The following is a 16,171-nucleotide window of genomic DNA, read 5'->3' as shown; positions in this document are numbered from 1 at the left end:
TCTGTATCTATCTTTATCCATGGCTATACCCTTCGTAAGATTTTTATCCTATCTATGTCATGTTTAAAGAACTTTCTCCATTGCATCAACTAGTTCCGTATGTGAATTTATTAGTCTTCTTTTCACATGTCCTAACTGTGGAAAAATATGGCTTACTTTCTCATTGAACTGGAAAATACATATATACAAATAGAATGTCTATCTAACTATGGAAACAAATCCCCCAACTGAGTAATCTTCTATTTACAATAATATAAATATGATTATATCCTAATTACAACATTTAAATCTACAGAATATTTGACCAATCACACACATAATCTTAGCCTTGATTCATGACACTCCCTCTCAAACTAGTGAATTGACATTGTCCATTCCTAGTTTGGCTATAACAACTAGCATCATAGGTTGTCATGATCCCATTTAAAAAATATTCATGTCATGATCCCATTTAAAAAATATTCAAGCAAAGGAAAACAACTTGCTTGCATTGGAATAGAAGGCTAAAAAGAAAATAAAATGAAAGGGACACAGAAACTTCTACTTCAACACATATTCAAGAAGCCCTTGATCAAAATCCAAAAGTCCCTGTGTGCGAAGTAAGTAAAACCATTAATTATTTGCATTATGCTTTAGATAGCCTATCATGGTGCAGGCATTCTTCTTGCATCAGCATCCATATGAGAAAAACCCACTGGAGCTTGTATAACTGCTAAGATCTATACATTGAAGCCATGGAGACCTCTTCTAAGATGAAAACTGGAAAATCTGATACAACCTAGATTGAGTCCGTTGAAATTTTATGAGTGGTGTATATTTGTATTGTAGTACTTTTTACATTTACATATTGTAAATTTTAGAGATGAAATCCTGGCCAACATTGTTACCATTTTTGCGCACACATAATTTTACAAGTTTGAACCCACACAATACATCACTGTTAATTATCAATTTCCCCAGCAACAAGCTCTATGCTTTCATGAATCAATAGTACAACAGTAATGACCAGAGCATCATCACCTAAACTCATGTTAATCACACAATTTGCAGGGTAACACACATAAGTACCAAAAAAAATGTTGGCAATTAGTTTCTGCAGACAACACTGATTATAAGATTCTAAAATATATTTACCATGGAATGAAATAACCAGAACAGACCCACAAATATTTTGAGGGAAAAGACAAAACTTAAAATTAAAAAATATATAGATCTCAGAAGTAGTTGAATGACCTTTCGAATGCAAGCAGAAGGCGACAGTGGCGTTGAGGCAGCGAGGAGGAGGGGGCGGCGATGGGCTGGAGACGGCGAAGGGAGATAAAGGCAGCAAGGAGGACGGGGCGGCGATGGGCTGGAGACGGCGAATGGAGATAAAGGCAGCGAGGAGTCGACGGCGGCGGCGATGAGGCAGTGAGGAGGCGGCGTTGAGCTTGAGGCTGCGGCAGCGATGGGCTGGAGACGGCGAAGGCAGGCGGCGGTGGCGTTGAGGCAGTGAGGAGGCGGCGGCGATGGGCTAGAGAAGGCCTCGGCGGCCGGCGGGAGTACGAGAGAGGGAGTATGAGTGGGGCAGATGAGATTTGGGAATTTGAAGGGGGGATTTGTGGATTTAGGGATTTGCAAGGGGGTAATTACAATTTTCAAGAGGCGAGGCATCTCTTGCCTTCAAAAATTATTTTGTTGCTTTAAATATTTAGTAATTAAAAAAATTAAATAATATATTAAAATAATATTAATAATTATTTAATTAATAAAATAAAATAATTATAATTATGATATCTGATAAAATAATTTAAATTATGATCACTATTAGATAATTTACATAATAATTTATGATAATAAATTAAATATGATAATAAAATAATTTAAATTATAACATCAAATTAATATTTATTTAAAAATATAATTATATTATAACTTTAATAATTATAAAAAATTAATTTAATATATTATATTTTTTTAATATATTCATAATGTTTTAATATATTACATTATCAATAAATATCATTTAAAATGATATTCTTGTATTTATAAAAAAAACTGTCTAATAATTCTCTTATATTATTTTATGGTTAGAATTAAAAATTTTAATTAATTCTTTTTTCGTTGTTGCCTCTCTTCTCGTTGTTGCATTCTCCTTTTCTACTACTTTTCACTATTTTTATTTTAAATTAAATTGACTTGACAAGAAAAAATAAGATATTAAAAATCAAGTTTACATGTACCGTTTCTATTACCATCTTCTTTTCATACATAAATTATTCAATTTTAAATTTAATATTATTAGTCAATTATACATTAATTAAAAATATATCATGTAAATATAATTGAATCTGAATTGTATGTGATTTGTTCCTGCAATTGGAGAGATAAGTTTTATCACTTTGTAGTATTGGACTCTTGGTACTCTAAAAAAATAGAGAAAAATATATTCATTTTGTATCGAAAACGTTTCCTATTTCTTGTTTATATTTCCATGCAACTTAGTACATAAGTATCTTTTTTGATCCAAATAAGATAATATTATCTTATCAAATCTTGATTTTTTAGAAAAACATAATACAGTAATTAATTTATTTTATCAGGGATTCAACTATTTTATATTAACTACTTGAGTTCAATACATCAATTGAGAATATCAATAATTATATGTATTAAATGGGCTTAAGGTAAGATAATTATATTTTTTTTCTATTTTACGAAATTATAATTTTTTATTTAACATTTTTTGAATTATTTTCAAGATCTTTTAATTATTTAATCATCTTATGTCTTAGATTGATTCACTTTTAATTTATTTTTTAATTATATGGTTAAATATTAAATTTTAAATAAATATTATTATTTATATTTATTAATAAATTAAAAAAAAGCACTTTATTTTTTTATTTTTCCATTTTACATCCTCAAAAACGTTCCCTCTCTATTAATTTTTACCTCTTTCTTTTGATTCCCTCATTTTACATCCACTAAAACTTTCCCTCCCTATTAATTTTTGTTATCCTTTAATAATGGTGACAAATATTTTTCTTGTTTTTCATGATTTTGTGAACAAAATAATTTCAATATTATTAATATTTTTTTCAAAAAAAATTGTCATTTTTACAAATTACTAAGATAAATAGTTTTGTCACTATTGAAACATTGAGAATATGACGAAAATATTTGTCATCATTTGATAATTCTAACAAAAGCATTTTTGTCATATTTTTTGATTTTGTGACAAAATATTTTCATTAATATTAATATTTTCTTACTAAAGAAATTTGTCACTTGTGTAAATTATTTGACACAAATATTTTTCCACTATGGCACATTGAGAATATGATAAATATATTTGTCACCCTTTTATAATTTTTTCAAAAAACATTTTTGTCACATTTAATATCATTATTATTGACAAAAACATTTATCACTAATGCATTATAGATGTTGTTGTCAAAGTAAATAATTTGATGTAATCATAATAGTTTAGAGCATTAGTGACCACAATTTACCATTCATCACTAAACAGCTAAATCATTGCGTGCTTGGTGACGAAAGTAATTTTTCGTCACTAATAATAAAGTATTGGTGACAAAATTTTATTTGTCATTTATAAATTCGTAACTAATAATCACATTTCTTGTAGTGATATTTCAATTTATTTTTTTTTCAAAATTAGTTTACATTTATATATATTTAATTTTATATTTCACATTTTTTCGTATTATTGTTACATTTTATGATATTTACATATGACACTTATGACTAATTAAAGTGGTATGCTAGGATCATATATATGTCACTTTATAGGTACAGGAAATGTTAACATTAAATGTATAATTTCATTCATATTTTTATTCAATTTCAAAAATTAATTTCAACTCAATTATATTAAAATAAATTCATATTATATTTTTAAATTTTATGTCACCTCAACCATATGAATTTAAGTTAATTCATATATTTATGATTAATAAAACATAATGAATTGCATTTATTAATCAAACACAATGCAGATAGATTAATTAAATATCGAATAGTATACTAAATATATTATTAAATGAATAAATACTTTATGAAGATATAACTAATTATATTATTAATTAAGATCATGTTTGATGTACTACATAGAAATTGATATATACTATATAGAGAAATGTATATGCTAATCGTGTTTGATTTATTATTATTCTTAATTCAAAAAATTATTACAAAATCATATGATATACCAAGATTTTGAAATTTTATGTGTTTTTCTTGACTCTATCATCAGTTTAAAAATATTTATATAATCTTTTCAATCCAAGAATAGTATATATATATTCTCTAAATATTATTTAATTTAATTTTAGTATACTTTTCACATTAAACAAAATATAATTCATATACTATTTTTTTTTTAAAATGTGCCCATTTATCTCTCTCCTCTCACATTTTTTTCATTTTGTATACATTTAATAAATATTACCAATAGTTACTTATTATATATTTAATATATATTTTAATTTATAAATTTGTAGTTTACATTTATATATATATTTATTTAGACTTTAATTAAATATATTTCATTTTGGGATATATTTAATTTTTATATCTTTAAATGAAAATTTTAATTTATATAATATTTTTAATTAATTTAAAATTTTTAATTTCAAGACAGATTTCTTTTCGTCTCTAATTCCGTCTCAAATTTGAGACTGATTTAGAAATAAAAAAAATCCGTCTCAAAGTTGAGATAGATTTAGAGATATAAATTTTTTCATCTCTAAGTTGAGATGGATTTTGTTTCTGTCGAATATTTTTTGTCTCTAATTTGAGACGGATTTAGAGACATAAATTTTTTCGTTTTAAATTTGAGACGAATTTTAAGACGAAAAAACTCTGCATCAAATTAAAGACGGATTTAGAGATAAAAAAATTCGTCACAAATTTAAGACAAATTTGGAGACAGAAAAAATCTGTCTCAAATTATAAACGAAAAAATTCTCATCTCAAATCCATCTCAAATTTGAGACAGAAAAAATATGTTTCAAAAAAATTCGTCTCTAATATACTATTTTCTTGTAATACACCCATGGCATTGGATGAATTTGTCACTAATAGCGATGGAATTTTTCCATCTAAATTTGACTGATGATGTAACCAATTTAGCGATGAATTTTTTTCTTTTAGCGATGGATTTAAAAATTCGTCCCTAAGTAATTAGTGACGCTTGCTTAAGTGATGAATAAAAAACCATCGCTAAGTAATTAGGACAGAATTTTAGGCATTTAACAACGAATTTTTTCCATCACAAAAAACCAATTTTTTTGTAGTGATTGCACAAGCAGCTGCATCTCCACAAATCTCCATTAGGACATCACACTCTTTGAACATGTACTTGACTATGTTGAGAATGACCTTGTTTTTTCTTCTTAAGACACATTTTGTTGGAGGGTATAGGGTATAGTGTTTTGATGATCTATGCCATGTTCCTTGCAATAGACTACTTTAAATTCTCAAAAGGTGTATTCATCTACATCGTCTGTCCTTTGACACTTTAGATAATAGTTGTTTCTTCTCCACCAAGCTCTTGAACTCTTAAGACACTATTTTGTTGGGGGTATAAGGTATAGTGTATTGATGAACTATGACATGCTCCTTGTAATAGACTTTAAATTCCCAAGATGAGTATTCATCTACATCGTCTGTCCTTATACACTTTAGATAATAGTCACTTTACTTTTTCACCAAGCTTTTGAACTCTCTAAATTTGTTGATGTAACACCCCTCCCCTACTGACCCAACACACAAGAGGACCGAGAAAGGGAATGTTAGAGAAACCATAAGAGACTTGAGAGCCAAAAAGACAAACATCCATCTACCCAATAAATTTACATTCATACATGCCATATCATCCAATTCTCATTCATTTAAGATTCCAAAACGTACACAACATGCCAAAACAATTATCACTTCCTTTACTATTACATGCTCTGTTTATAAAAAAAAAAAAAAAAATGTAGGCATTGGCTTCACAAAATCCACTCCCACGATATTTTGTCTTAGAATGCCCTGACACACATATCTAACCATCCACCCTACTCGAATTCTCCTCAGCTATCTCTTTTCCCTTACCTGGAATAGTGATGAATACAAGTATGAGCCACAAGACTCACCAAGTATGAACAATAAAAATAACATAGATGAAACCATAGCACGGAGTGTGTATGGTAGGTGATAATCGAAACAGGCAGAGCAAATCATTTACATAACTTATAATTCCACTCACCCACCCATAAAACATTATACTACGAACGTGCCATACATCACACAAATATATGTTAGTAACACATATGGCCAATCGGCCACAAAAATAATTATACATACCGGCCTGCCTCTGAACATCTGCAATCTACGGAATAGTAACAAGTCTCAGTGCCCACATAATCTCACCCATGATTGTCACCAAATGGCTCGCCCCTAGGTTGTCACCCAGAATGTAACGTCCCGCTTTTCCGAGCGTTAAATAACTTAAGAATTTTAGGAATATTTTTTTTCAATATAAATCATTTACCGATAATCTTGTTCTACCTTCTCAACATACTAAACAAGAATTAATAAACTAAGACAGTTAATCATCACAAATGTGGAAGCTTAAAATCAAAACCTGATATGGTACATAACTTAATTCACTTAATCATAACATAAGAATTTGTAACATCATATCATCAAATACTTAAATACATGGAGACTTATCTGTATAATTTGACGATTCCTCAGAAATATAGTAACTAGTAACAATTATACATGATCTTCAATGTAGTATAATCTTCTAACCATGACTAAAGACGTATCATGAATCCTCACGAAAGAGCATATATCGGAATAACTCGTCAAACCCATCGCCCACGTCATCACGTGTCGTTACATCTCAATCATCCCCTAGCCATAGCTGCAAACCTAACTGGAACGTTTGAGTGTTTCAAGGGCATAACTCAAATAAGAAAATGAATCTTTTAGTGAGGGTTTAGAAACATCATCCATGAATGCATGATGCAATAATATAAACAATCATATGCCCTAGTGTAACTTCCTTGGTTTACCAGCCCGGCACAAAACCCAAGGTAGAATCCTGACACCTTCAGCAAGATAATCCCAATGTTGTGCCATCAATTACCCTTGGAGAATTACGGCTACACTATCATGGCGACATCTCAATCCCATGCACGTATATCAATATGCTAATAATATTGTGCCATGCAAATCACAACTTTCCATGCAATATGACAAAATGATCATTGTTAGGTTAATTCGCAAGCATACGAATCGCACAAGTAATATAATGAATGAGTAGAGTGTCGATCCCACGAGGATTGGATTAAGTACCAAAATTGGATTAATTTTAATATTATTTTAATTATAAAAGGAAGATGAATTTAAATAAATTAAACTAATGAGAACTAAAATTAAATGCAAATTTAAAAACAACTTAACTTGGATAAAATGAAGGCAACTAGGGTATTTCGAATTCACTTATTAATTCTTCTTAATTTTCAATCAATTGGGTTTCTATCAATTCAATGAGGTGAATATCTAAATTGGTTAGTTTCTTTCCTAATATTTACTAACCTAATTAAATCTCAATCTGTTAACAATCAACCTATTTTTCAATAATTATAACAAATAAAATTCATTGTTAAGTTTTAATTCATTATCCCTTATAAGATTCAATTATCAAATCTCTTATCAATTATCTATCTTATAAAATTTATTACTTCAACCTGTTATGAAATTACCTTTCGGTTTCAAATCATAATACGAGATCAGTTAAGTAATGGTTAAATCACTTAATCATATTAAGAACAAGTAATAAATAACTGAAATCACGATAAAAAACTCAATCAATAAAAATCAAGAATTCATAATAAGTTTCATCTCAAACCCTAATTAAATAAAATTAGTTCATAATAAAATTAATAGAATAAAAATAAAACTGAATGAAGAATCATAAAGAGGAAGGTCCCTGCGCCGCTCTCATCCGTCTGTTCGTTGCCTTCTTGTGTGCGCCTGACTTAAACCTCTGTTAATTGCTTCATTCAATTTTCTTCAATGCTGTGCAGTCTCCAATTCTCCTTGTGCGCCGCCAAGTCTCTGTCTCCTCCTAGCCTTCCATTCTCTCCCTTAATCTCTTATTATATACATAAATTTATAGGATGCACAGCCGCTACCTTCCTTCCCCCTTAGTGCCTTTTTTTATTATATATATATATATATAATGCATATGGCAGCCCTAATCCCTCATTTTCAATCCCACGCCACTGCCACACTATTGTATATATAAATAATATAATATAATATATAATATATAATATCTAATATACTATTAATTATAATAACTTTATTATATTATAATAATTATTATTATATAAAATATTTATTTATTTTTATTTATATTAAAATATTTATTTTAAAATTAACTTTATAATATTTTTTTCCTTTTCTTTTTACGCTCAAATCTTCGAAATAATATCCTTTGCTGAGTTCCTACAAAAAGAGATTAAAATGATGTAAAATCCATATAAACACATTTTATGTAGAAAAAATCATATAAAGTTAAGATAAAAAATAGATAAAAATATACATACAATGAAACCCTATCAATCATAACTTTATACATATAATGCATAATATAAGCAAACACATCATACATAAATTATTGTGATAAAACTACTCACCTTTAGCATGAAGTTTGGTTTACTTAAAAAAATACGTATCACCTCGATTTGCGTGCTTGACCTCAATTTTTGGGCCAAACTCCAAAAGTCGAACGAATAACTATTCCCCGAGCACAACAATCCTATAAAATCATATTTCATCACAAAATATTTCAATACCCCAATTTCTTGATATTTTCCTTTATTTTCTCTCATTTTTCCTTCTAAAATCCAAATAAAAACATCTTTAACGATTTTCACCAATCTTTTTCCACAACAATTCATTATATTCTCAGAACTTCAAAGGAAAATTCCAAAACTTACCTTCAAGATCTGTTTGCATGCAAAACGAGGTTAGTTATTGCAAAAATCGACACATCGAAAAGGCAAACACCAAAACTTTGTGCACTTCCAAGATTTTTGCCAAATTTATCAGCCAAGGACGTGCCTTCACGCGCTGGCGCATGGGCTGCGCGTGGTGACCAACGCGTGTAGCCCACTCGCCAGCTGTCTTCCCCAACCCCGACACACCAACAAAGCTGGATTTCTCCACCATCTTGCTCTCCTTGCCCAGTCGATCCAGATGGGCCATCTTAAAGTTCGAAAGAAGCACCAGAAGGTTGCAAACGAGCCGGCCAAAGACTCGGTCAAGCGATCAGCCTCCCATCTCCGGCGAAGCCTCGAACACCCCTCAAACCTTAACAAAAATGCTCAAAATTCTCTAGATATCATCCTCATCTCATGGGAAACAAAAACCCTATGGTTTGGTTTCTCAATTCGTTCAAGAACAGCCTCGATTTGAAGCCAAAAACCTCCTCAGATTCGGCCACCATGAATGCCTATTTATAGGCTATTTCGGGCCTTCAAATGCTTGAGCTCGACCAACCCAAGTCCCCTAGAGCCTCTGCCTCCCCCAAGTTGGTCCAAAACCCATCGAAAGATCTCTCAAAATCAATTCTCAGTGGCCAAACTTTTGGCCATTTTCAGCCTAAAGTTGGCTGATTCCGACGTGCTTTTGGCCGATTATCGGCCAAGAAGCTTGTCTTGGCTTTGGCTCGAGGCCCCCAACCACTTTCTTGGGTTTTCCATGGCCGATTTTGGTGATTGCATAGGCTAGTCAGCCATGGCTGTTTTGGAGATTTTCCTAAAATTACACTTTGGCTTTCTCACTTTGGCCCATTTTCATAAAGCCCCTCAACTTTTCATAATTGCATTGAAGACACTCAAGTTCTAAAACATCCATTTCAATCCCTAAGATTCCAAAAAATAACATTTCGACCTCTCTCTAGCAATTTTGAAAAACTGCACTTAGGCCTGAATATTTGTTTTGGCCGTAAACCTTTTCGTTTCTTCCTAAAACCGCTGAATGGTTGTAACACTCGAGAATAATTTTGAGGATAAAAATGATATTTGATAAAGGGCATAATTGGAATTTTGGAAAAAATAAGACTATAGGGCACACTAACACAGCTTTGGACGATCGAATTAATCAGAGGGAGTACCTTGGACCCTAGATAGCCAAGGAAAATGGTATAGTATCGACGATTAATTAAAATTATGATTTTTAGTGATAAAAGAAATGAGATCGGGAACAGTTTTCGGTACAGCAAAAATACAGCTGCCAATTAGGTCGTATTACCGAATTGCTATAAACGACGTTTAAAAAGTCAATGGAGAGTGTCAAGGACTAGTATTCGATGTATAGAACAACTCTTAAGTGGTTTCAGGTTGAATCGAGTAGATTTAAGGTCAAATAAATCAATCGGGCCTAAGTGTAATTTTCTAAAAATGCCCGAAGGAGGTCAAAACGGTAAATTTTTGAAAGTTTCAAGGGAGAAATGAGAATTAATAATCTTGAGGGTCTTAGTGATAGTGTTGGGAAGATCAGGGCTTAAGGATAAGGGCCAAAATGTAAAAGAAAGTTCAAGGGGGGCCAAATTGTAATTTTCAAAAATCTGCCAAAGCATGGCAGATCTGGCCGAGATTTTGGCCTGAAATTCCGGCGATTTGGGCAGCCTAGGGTCATTAGGGAGTGGCCTAGGGTGGTCTAGGAGACGTGGGGAAGAAGCCTTGGCTGGAAATCGGCCACGTGGGGGTCGGATTTGGCTATAAATAGCCAAGGGTTTCGGCCAAAAATGAAGCATCAAATTGCTCCATTTTGAGAGCAAATCTAGGGAAGCCAATAAGGGGCTTTTGATCCTTGAGGGAATAGGATCATTTCTGAAAATTTTGAGAATTTTTGGATCGGTATAAGGGTCTTTTTGCATTTGGCCGTGTATATATATACATATATCGAGTGAAGATGAAATTGGGTTGTAGAGTGATCGATCGAGCGATCTAATAAGGGGCTTTTGTTCGCAAGGTGATGGGTAACTGATTTGGAAAGTTTCGTGTCAATCGGAGTTCAAATCGAAGGTCAACTTGGCTCGCTGGAAAACGCAAAGCTTCGCCAAAGTCGGATTGTAAATCGTCAAATCGAGCAGCTTCCGGTAAGTTTTTCGGCCATGTGAAGGTTCTATTGTGATCGACTTGAAGAGAGCTTCAAGATGGTGTCTTCAGATCAGCCATCGGAGAAGGTCGCCGGTCACTGTCGCCCGAGAAGATGACCAGAAGTATTTTTTTGTGTTTTTTTAAATACTAAAAATATAGAAAATTCGATAACAAATAGAATTAAAGGAATTAAAATTCTGGAAAAATATCCATAAATTCAAGAAAGATGAATAGTTTATTTTGATGCGTTTTTATCTTGGAACTTTCTTGGGGAAATAATTATTTTTGATTTTTGAAAGGAAATGTAAATATAAAATAAATAGGAGGAATTTTTAGAAAATTCTGAAAAAATTCCATAAGTATAAGGAATTTATTGTATTAGTTTTTGTGATTTTTATTGAAGTATATTCGAAGTAAATCAATGAGAAATAAATTTTCTCAAGGAAAAGTAATTATGGAAATTTGAGAAAATAGGAGAAAAATCTGGAAAATTTCCAAAAAATCCCAGAGACTTATAAATATTGTTTATGAATTATTATGTAAAAATATTTGAGAAAATAGTTGTGTAGATATTTATTTTGGATTATTAGAGAAGAAAATGGGAAAAAAATAGGAAAATTGTGAGAAAATTAAGGGAAATTATAATTGTTGGATAAATGTGATGATTAGGGTGCTTTGAGGGTTGATACGAAGTGACTCGGGTGAAGTTCGAAGAAGGCACGCAAATCGAGGTAGGCACGCAAATCGAGGCGTACTGCGTTTGTCGAGAAGAATTTGAAATTTCGCCAAAGGTGAGTGTTCGCCCCCAACTTTGTTTTGACTTGTGAGTGGTTCTACTCGAAAAGACTTTAAGTGACATGTGAATGGTTTACTATGAATGTTCATCCCTATGGCTTGGTTTATTATGGTTATCCAAACAATTATTTACACATGCATTGAATTTCGTACGGTAAATTGCATACATTGATATGTTGATTTTATGCATGTTATGATTTTTTGGCATTGGCTTGTTTTGTGTCGTCCATGTGGGACGTGGGTTGGTAACCTGTGACGTAGCACAGAGTGACAGCACTCGGGATGCGTACCTAGGATTAATGCTAGGCGACCCACTTGGGACGGGGCTAAGAGTGGACACCACCCCAATTGTTGGCTCAAGTGGCGGGGCTGCGAGTGGACACCACCCCAGGTTCCTTTGAGCAATAGCATTAATGCCGAGGTGACGTCGATTTCGAGGATAGTGCTGATGTGACACTCTTGGGGCTAGGGTTGCGTTGGGTTTTGGATTGCTTTTAAGTTGGAGCGTAAAGCCTAACAATGACAATGGGGTGATTCCCGGGTTCATATGTCGAGGTTGTCCCTCTTAAGTATGATTGTTTTGCCAATGGGTCGAAGTGGTCGTGTCGCCTTTAGAGAGATTACATTTTCCCCGGTTAGGGTTAAGTGCTATGTGAGATTCTCTTAGGCTGGTGCATGTCGGGATTTATTGATTTTGTATATGATTTTTCATATCTGCATGAAAACGTTTTTGAACTCTCATTTAGATGATTCAGCATCTAATTTGGACTATATCCCTGGAATATTCAAACGTTCCAGGTGAAAGCAGTGGTGCCAAGGGAAAGAATGTCATCGAGATGTAGCTGCTATATTTTCGTAGGTTTTGTCTATGATTATGATGTTTAGAGGTTGTGTAATATTTTGATATTTTCATGTGAAACATCGGTTTAGATATTGTAAAGGAATTGTCGGTTATATATATTTGAGGTTTCGATCTTACTTTCGCTGATGTGATTGATACTACTTGTCTTAATCTATTGATTCTTAAATTTTGATATGCTAAGAAGGTACGATCGGGATTGTCGGGAAATGATTATGACGAGGGTATGTATATCGAGGGACTTATGTTGAGTATTTGATGTTGAAAAAAAAAAAAAATATCCCCGAAATCTCGAGTTAACGCTCGTTGTGGGAAAACGGGGCGTTACAATGGTTGTCCTACATACTGAATATGAACTCTCTCAAGGTTCCGTTGACTTCCCGGAAGCCCCCTACGATAATTCAATTTTGCAGCTTAAATCGTAGCTGCATTTTAGTTGTATCAAAAATTGTTCCTGATTAGGTTTCTTTCGATGCCATAAATCATTCCTCAAAATACTAATCACTTTCATATCATTTTCCTTTGGCATCTCGGCTCCAAGGCACTCCTTGCAGTCTATACGATCATTCATAGCGATAAGAAATTACCCTTATACCCTTAATTTATCTGTAAAATTCTCGGGTATTACACAAAGTCTGAAACCCCATTCAGACATAAGTCTATTGGTTTTGGGGGTTATATGCCACAGAATCATCTGCCTCGCACACAATAACTTTCCTTGTCATGTAATGCATCACTTTCATGCTCATACACATAATGCTCGTGTAACACTTAAAAAAAAAATCATGACTGATGCTCACGCATGCCTAATATATAAATGTCATTATGCTTGTATCGTGTCATGCCCATGTTGCACATATACCACACATCTCAAGTCATGCCATATTAAGGTTTTACATTTATGGTATCATAGACTCTTTCACTTGATAAACAAGGCTAAATGTCTTATTTTGTCCTAATTTAGGGTTGATAAAGCTTGAAATCGTGATAAGATTAAACTTGGAGTCAATCAAAACATTTTTGTAATTTTTTTCTAGATTAGTCGACTAAGGGTGTAGATGAGTTGACTAAGGGTTGGGTTTAGTCAACTATCAGGTTGACTTAGTCGACTGGACTGAGAACTAGTTTTTGGATTGAAAAAATTGACAAAAATGGATTTTAATATTCCTTTGAATAAATACGATATCTAGGGATCGTTGAAACTCGAGGTTGAGTAAAAGAGCGGTTGCTGGTGACATTGGCACGAGAATCTAGGCTGTGCACAAAAATTGAGGCATTTTGAGTACGTTCGAGGTTAGTGTTCTTACTTAAAAAATTAGTTTTATTCTTCCTAAACTTGATTTGGTTACATGCAAAGGGTTTTGTTGCATGTGTACGGTTTAACCTATGGTGGTTATTTTCATATGGAGGTTAGTCCCAAAAATATTTTATACATGTGCATTGAATTTTATGCGATAAATTATGTACATGAAATGTTCTTTTATATGATGCATCGAAGTATGGTATGTGGCATTGGCATGTGTTTGTGTTATCTATTTAGGATGTCAATCTAGGATGTTACTTGGATAGTGTAGTTGTAATTTCCCAATGGTATTTGCAGGAACAATGTATAGGTGTATCCTGTGCCGTGTGTGTTGCCGGGATGATTGCCTAGGGTTTCGTGCCAAGTTGGGTGGCCATAAAAGTTACACTAGGGCAATTAGTTATACATGTGGTGTAATACCCTAAAACATCGTAAATAATAATCATAATTTTGGTATTTCGGACCCTAGTGAAATTATTAGAATTTTAGTATTTATTTGTAAATTTAATAGGGTTAGGTATGTATAAAATTATTTATATTGTATAAACTGTATATAGTTTAATCATAGTAAAAAATTCCATAAATTATAAGGCTTAGGTACTAAAAATTAGAATTTTCTTTCAATATTTCATATATGTATATATGTATATATAAAAAAAAAATCAAGAGAAAATCGAAGCAGGCGCAATGGTTATACTCTTGCTGCGACTGCAACAAGCTATCAGAGGGAGAGGAGCGGCATTAATGCCGCAATGGCAGACGGGATGGCCTTCAGGACACGTGGGTGCCCGTGATGGGATAAGAAATGTCAGTTTTGGGCTATAAATAGCCGTGTTCGGGCGACTCATTTTCATCCAACTTTTACTTCAAAGATTGAGAGATTAGGGCACTGTTTGAGAGAGTGGTGAGCGCGATTTGGATCCTTGCGTCGTGGGTAAGATTTTTGGAGCGTTTGGGGATTGTCGGAGCAGGAGAAAGCGAGAAATCGAGGCTCGCCGAAAAAGCCGCACATTGCCGGAGCTGAGGATTCAACCAGCAAATCGAGGTACTTCTTGATGTTTTTTTTAAAATTCTAAGATGATATTTGAGGTCAGAAGGTCGGGTTTAGGAAGGGAAAGAAAGTCGTTTCGAAGCTCGAAGGCGTCAGGCGTGGCCGCACGCGCCAGTGCGTGGGGAGGCTGTGCGTGGGCCACACATGCGCTAGGTAGGAAAGAAAAAGAAAAAAAAAAAGAAAGAAAGAAAGAAAAAAATAAAATAAAATAGGAAAAGTTTTGCAAAAATTTTTGAAAAAATTTAGAAAATCTAGAATTTAATTTATGTTTTATTTTGAGAAACAATTCCTTGGAAAATGCTCAATTAATTATTTATTTACTGATTTTGTTATTATGGAAATAAGGGAAAAAATAGGAATTTAATCTGAAAAATTACAAAAAAATTCCAGAAGGCTAGAAATGTTATTTTAAGAATATTAGTGAAGAAAAATTGGGTTGAATGAGGGTTTAAATATTTATTATGAATTTTTGAGAAAATAAGACTTCGAAAATAAGGAGAAATTGTGGAAATTATGAGAAAAATAGGAAATTGATATTCTAGAATAAATTTAATGTTTTAGGAACCCTTTAGGCCCGAGGATTGGGAAATAGCTCGTTTGACACGTTTATCGAGGTCGTCACGCTTATCGAGACAGCTTAATTGTGAAACGAAAGTATACTGTTACAGGTTTAGTATGATTATAAATGTTTATGTTAAACTCTGATCTTCGAGAATGCTTTCATTATATTGACATGCTCTGATATGTATCCATCACGTAGACTCCACACATGACATGCTATGAAATGCATGTTGATATCATTCATCATGCGTATCGTGGCCATAAGGTGTAACACCAAGTGTCATTTCACATGCATTTATAAATTTTGCGTAATTTTATTGCTTATGCCCATATAAATGATTTAATTATAATTATTACTATCAATTATTGAGCCTTGTTATGCAGTGGAAGGAAATGGACACCGTCGCGCTCAATGTGCCAATTAGAAAAAAAAA

General features: G+C 32.7%; 1 protein-coding gene across 5 annotated transcripts in view; it reads right to left on the bottom strand.

The window, feature by feature from the left end:
• LOC127794888 (SH2 domain-containing protein A-like) overlaps nucleotides 1–1,610 on the bottom strand; it is a 62,120-nt gene extending 60,510 nt beyond the window's left edge. For all 5 annotated transcript variants that reach the window (XM_052326171.1, XM_052326172.1, XM_052326170.1 and 2 more), the window contains exon 1: nucleotides 1,234–1,610. The gene's annotated coding sequence lies outside the window, so the exon portion shown is untranslated. The remainder of the gene's footprint in view (nucleotides 1–1,233) is intronic.
• Between the last annotated feature and the right edge of the window lie 14,561 nt (nucleotides 1,611–16,171).

This window comes from Diospyros lotus, chromosome 2 (assembly GCF_014633365.1).
Source record: "Diospyros lotus cultivar Yz01 chromosome 2, ASM1463336v1, whole genome shotgun sequence".
NCBI classification, from domain to species: domain Eukaryota; kingdom Viridiplantae; phylum Streptophyta; class Magnoliopsida; order Ericales; family Ebenaceae; genus Diospyros; species Diospyros lotus.
This window is presented reverse-complemented; position numbering and strand designations above follow the sequence as displayed.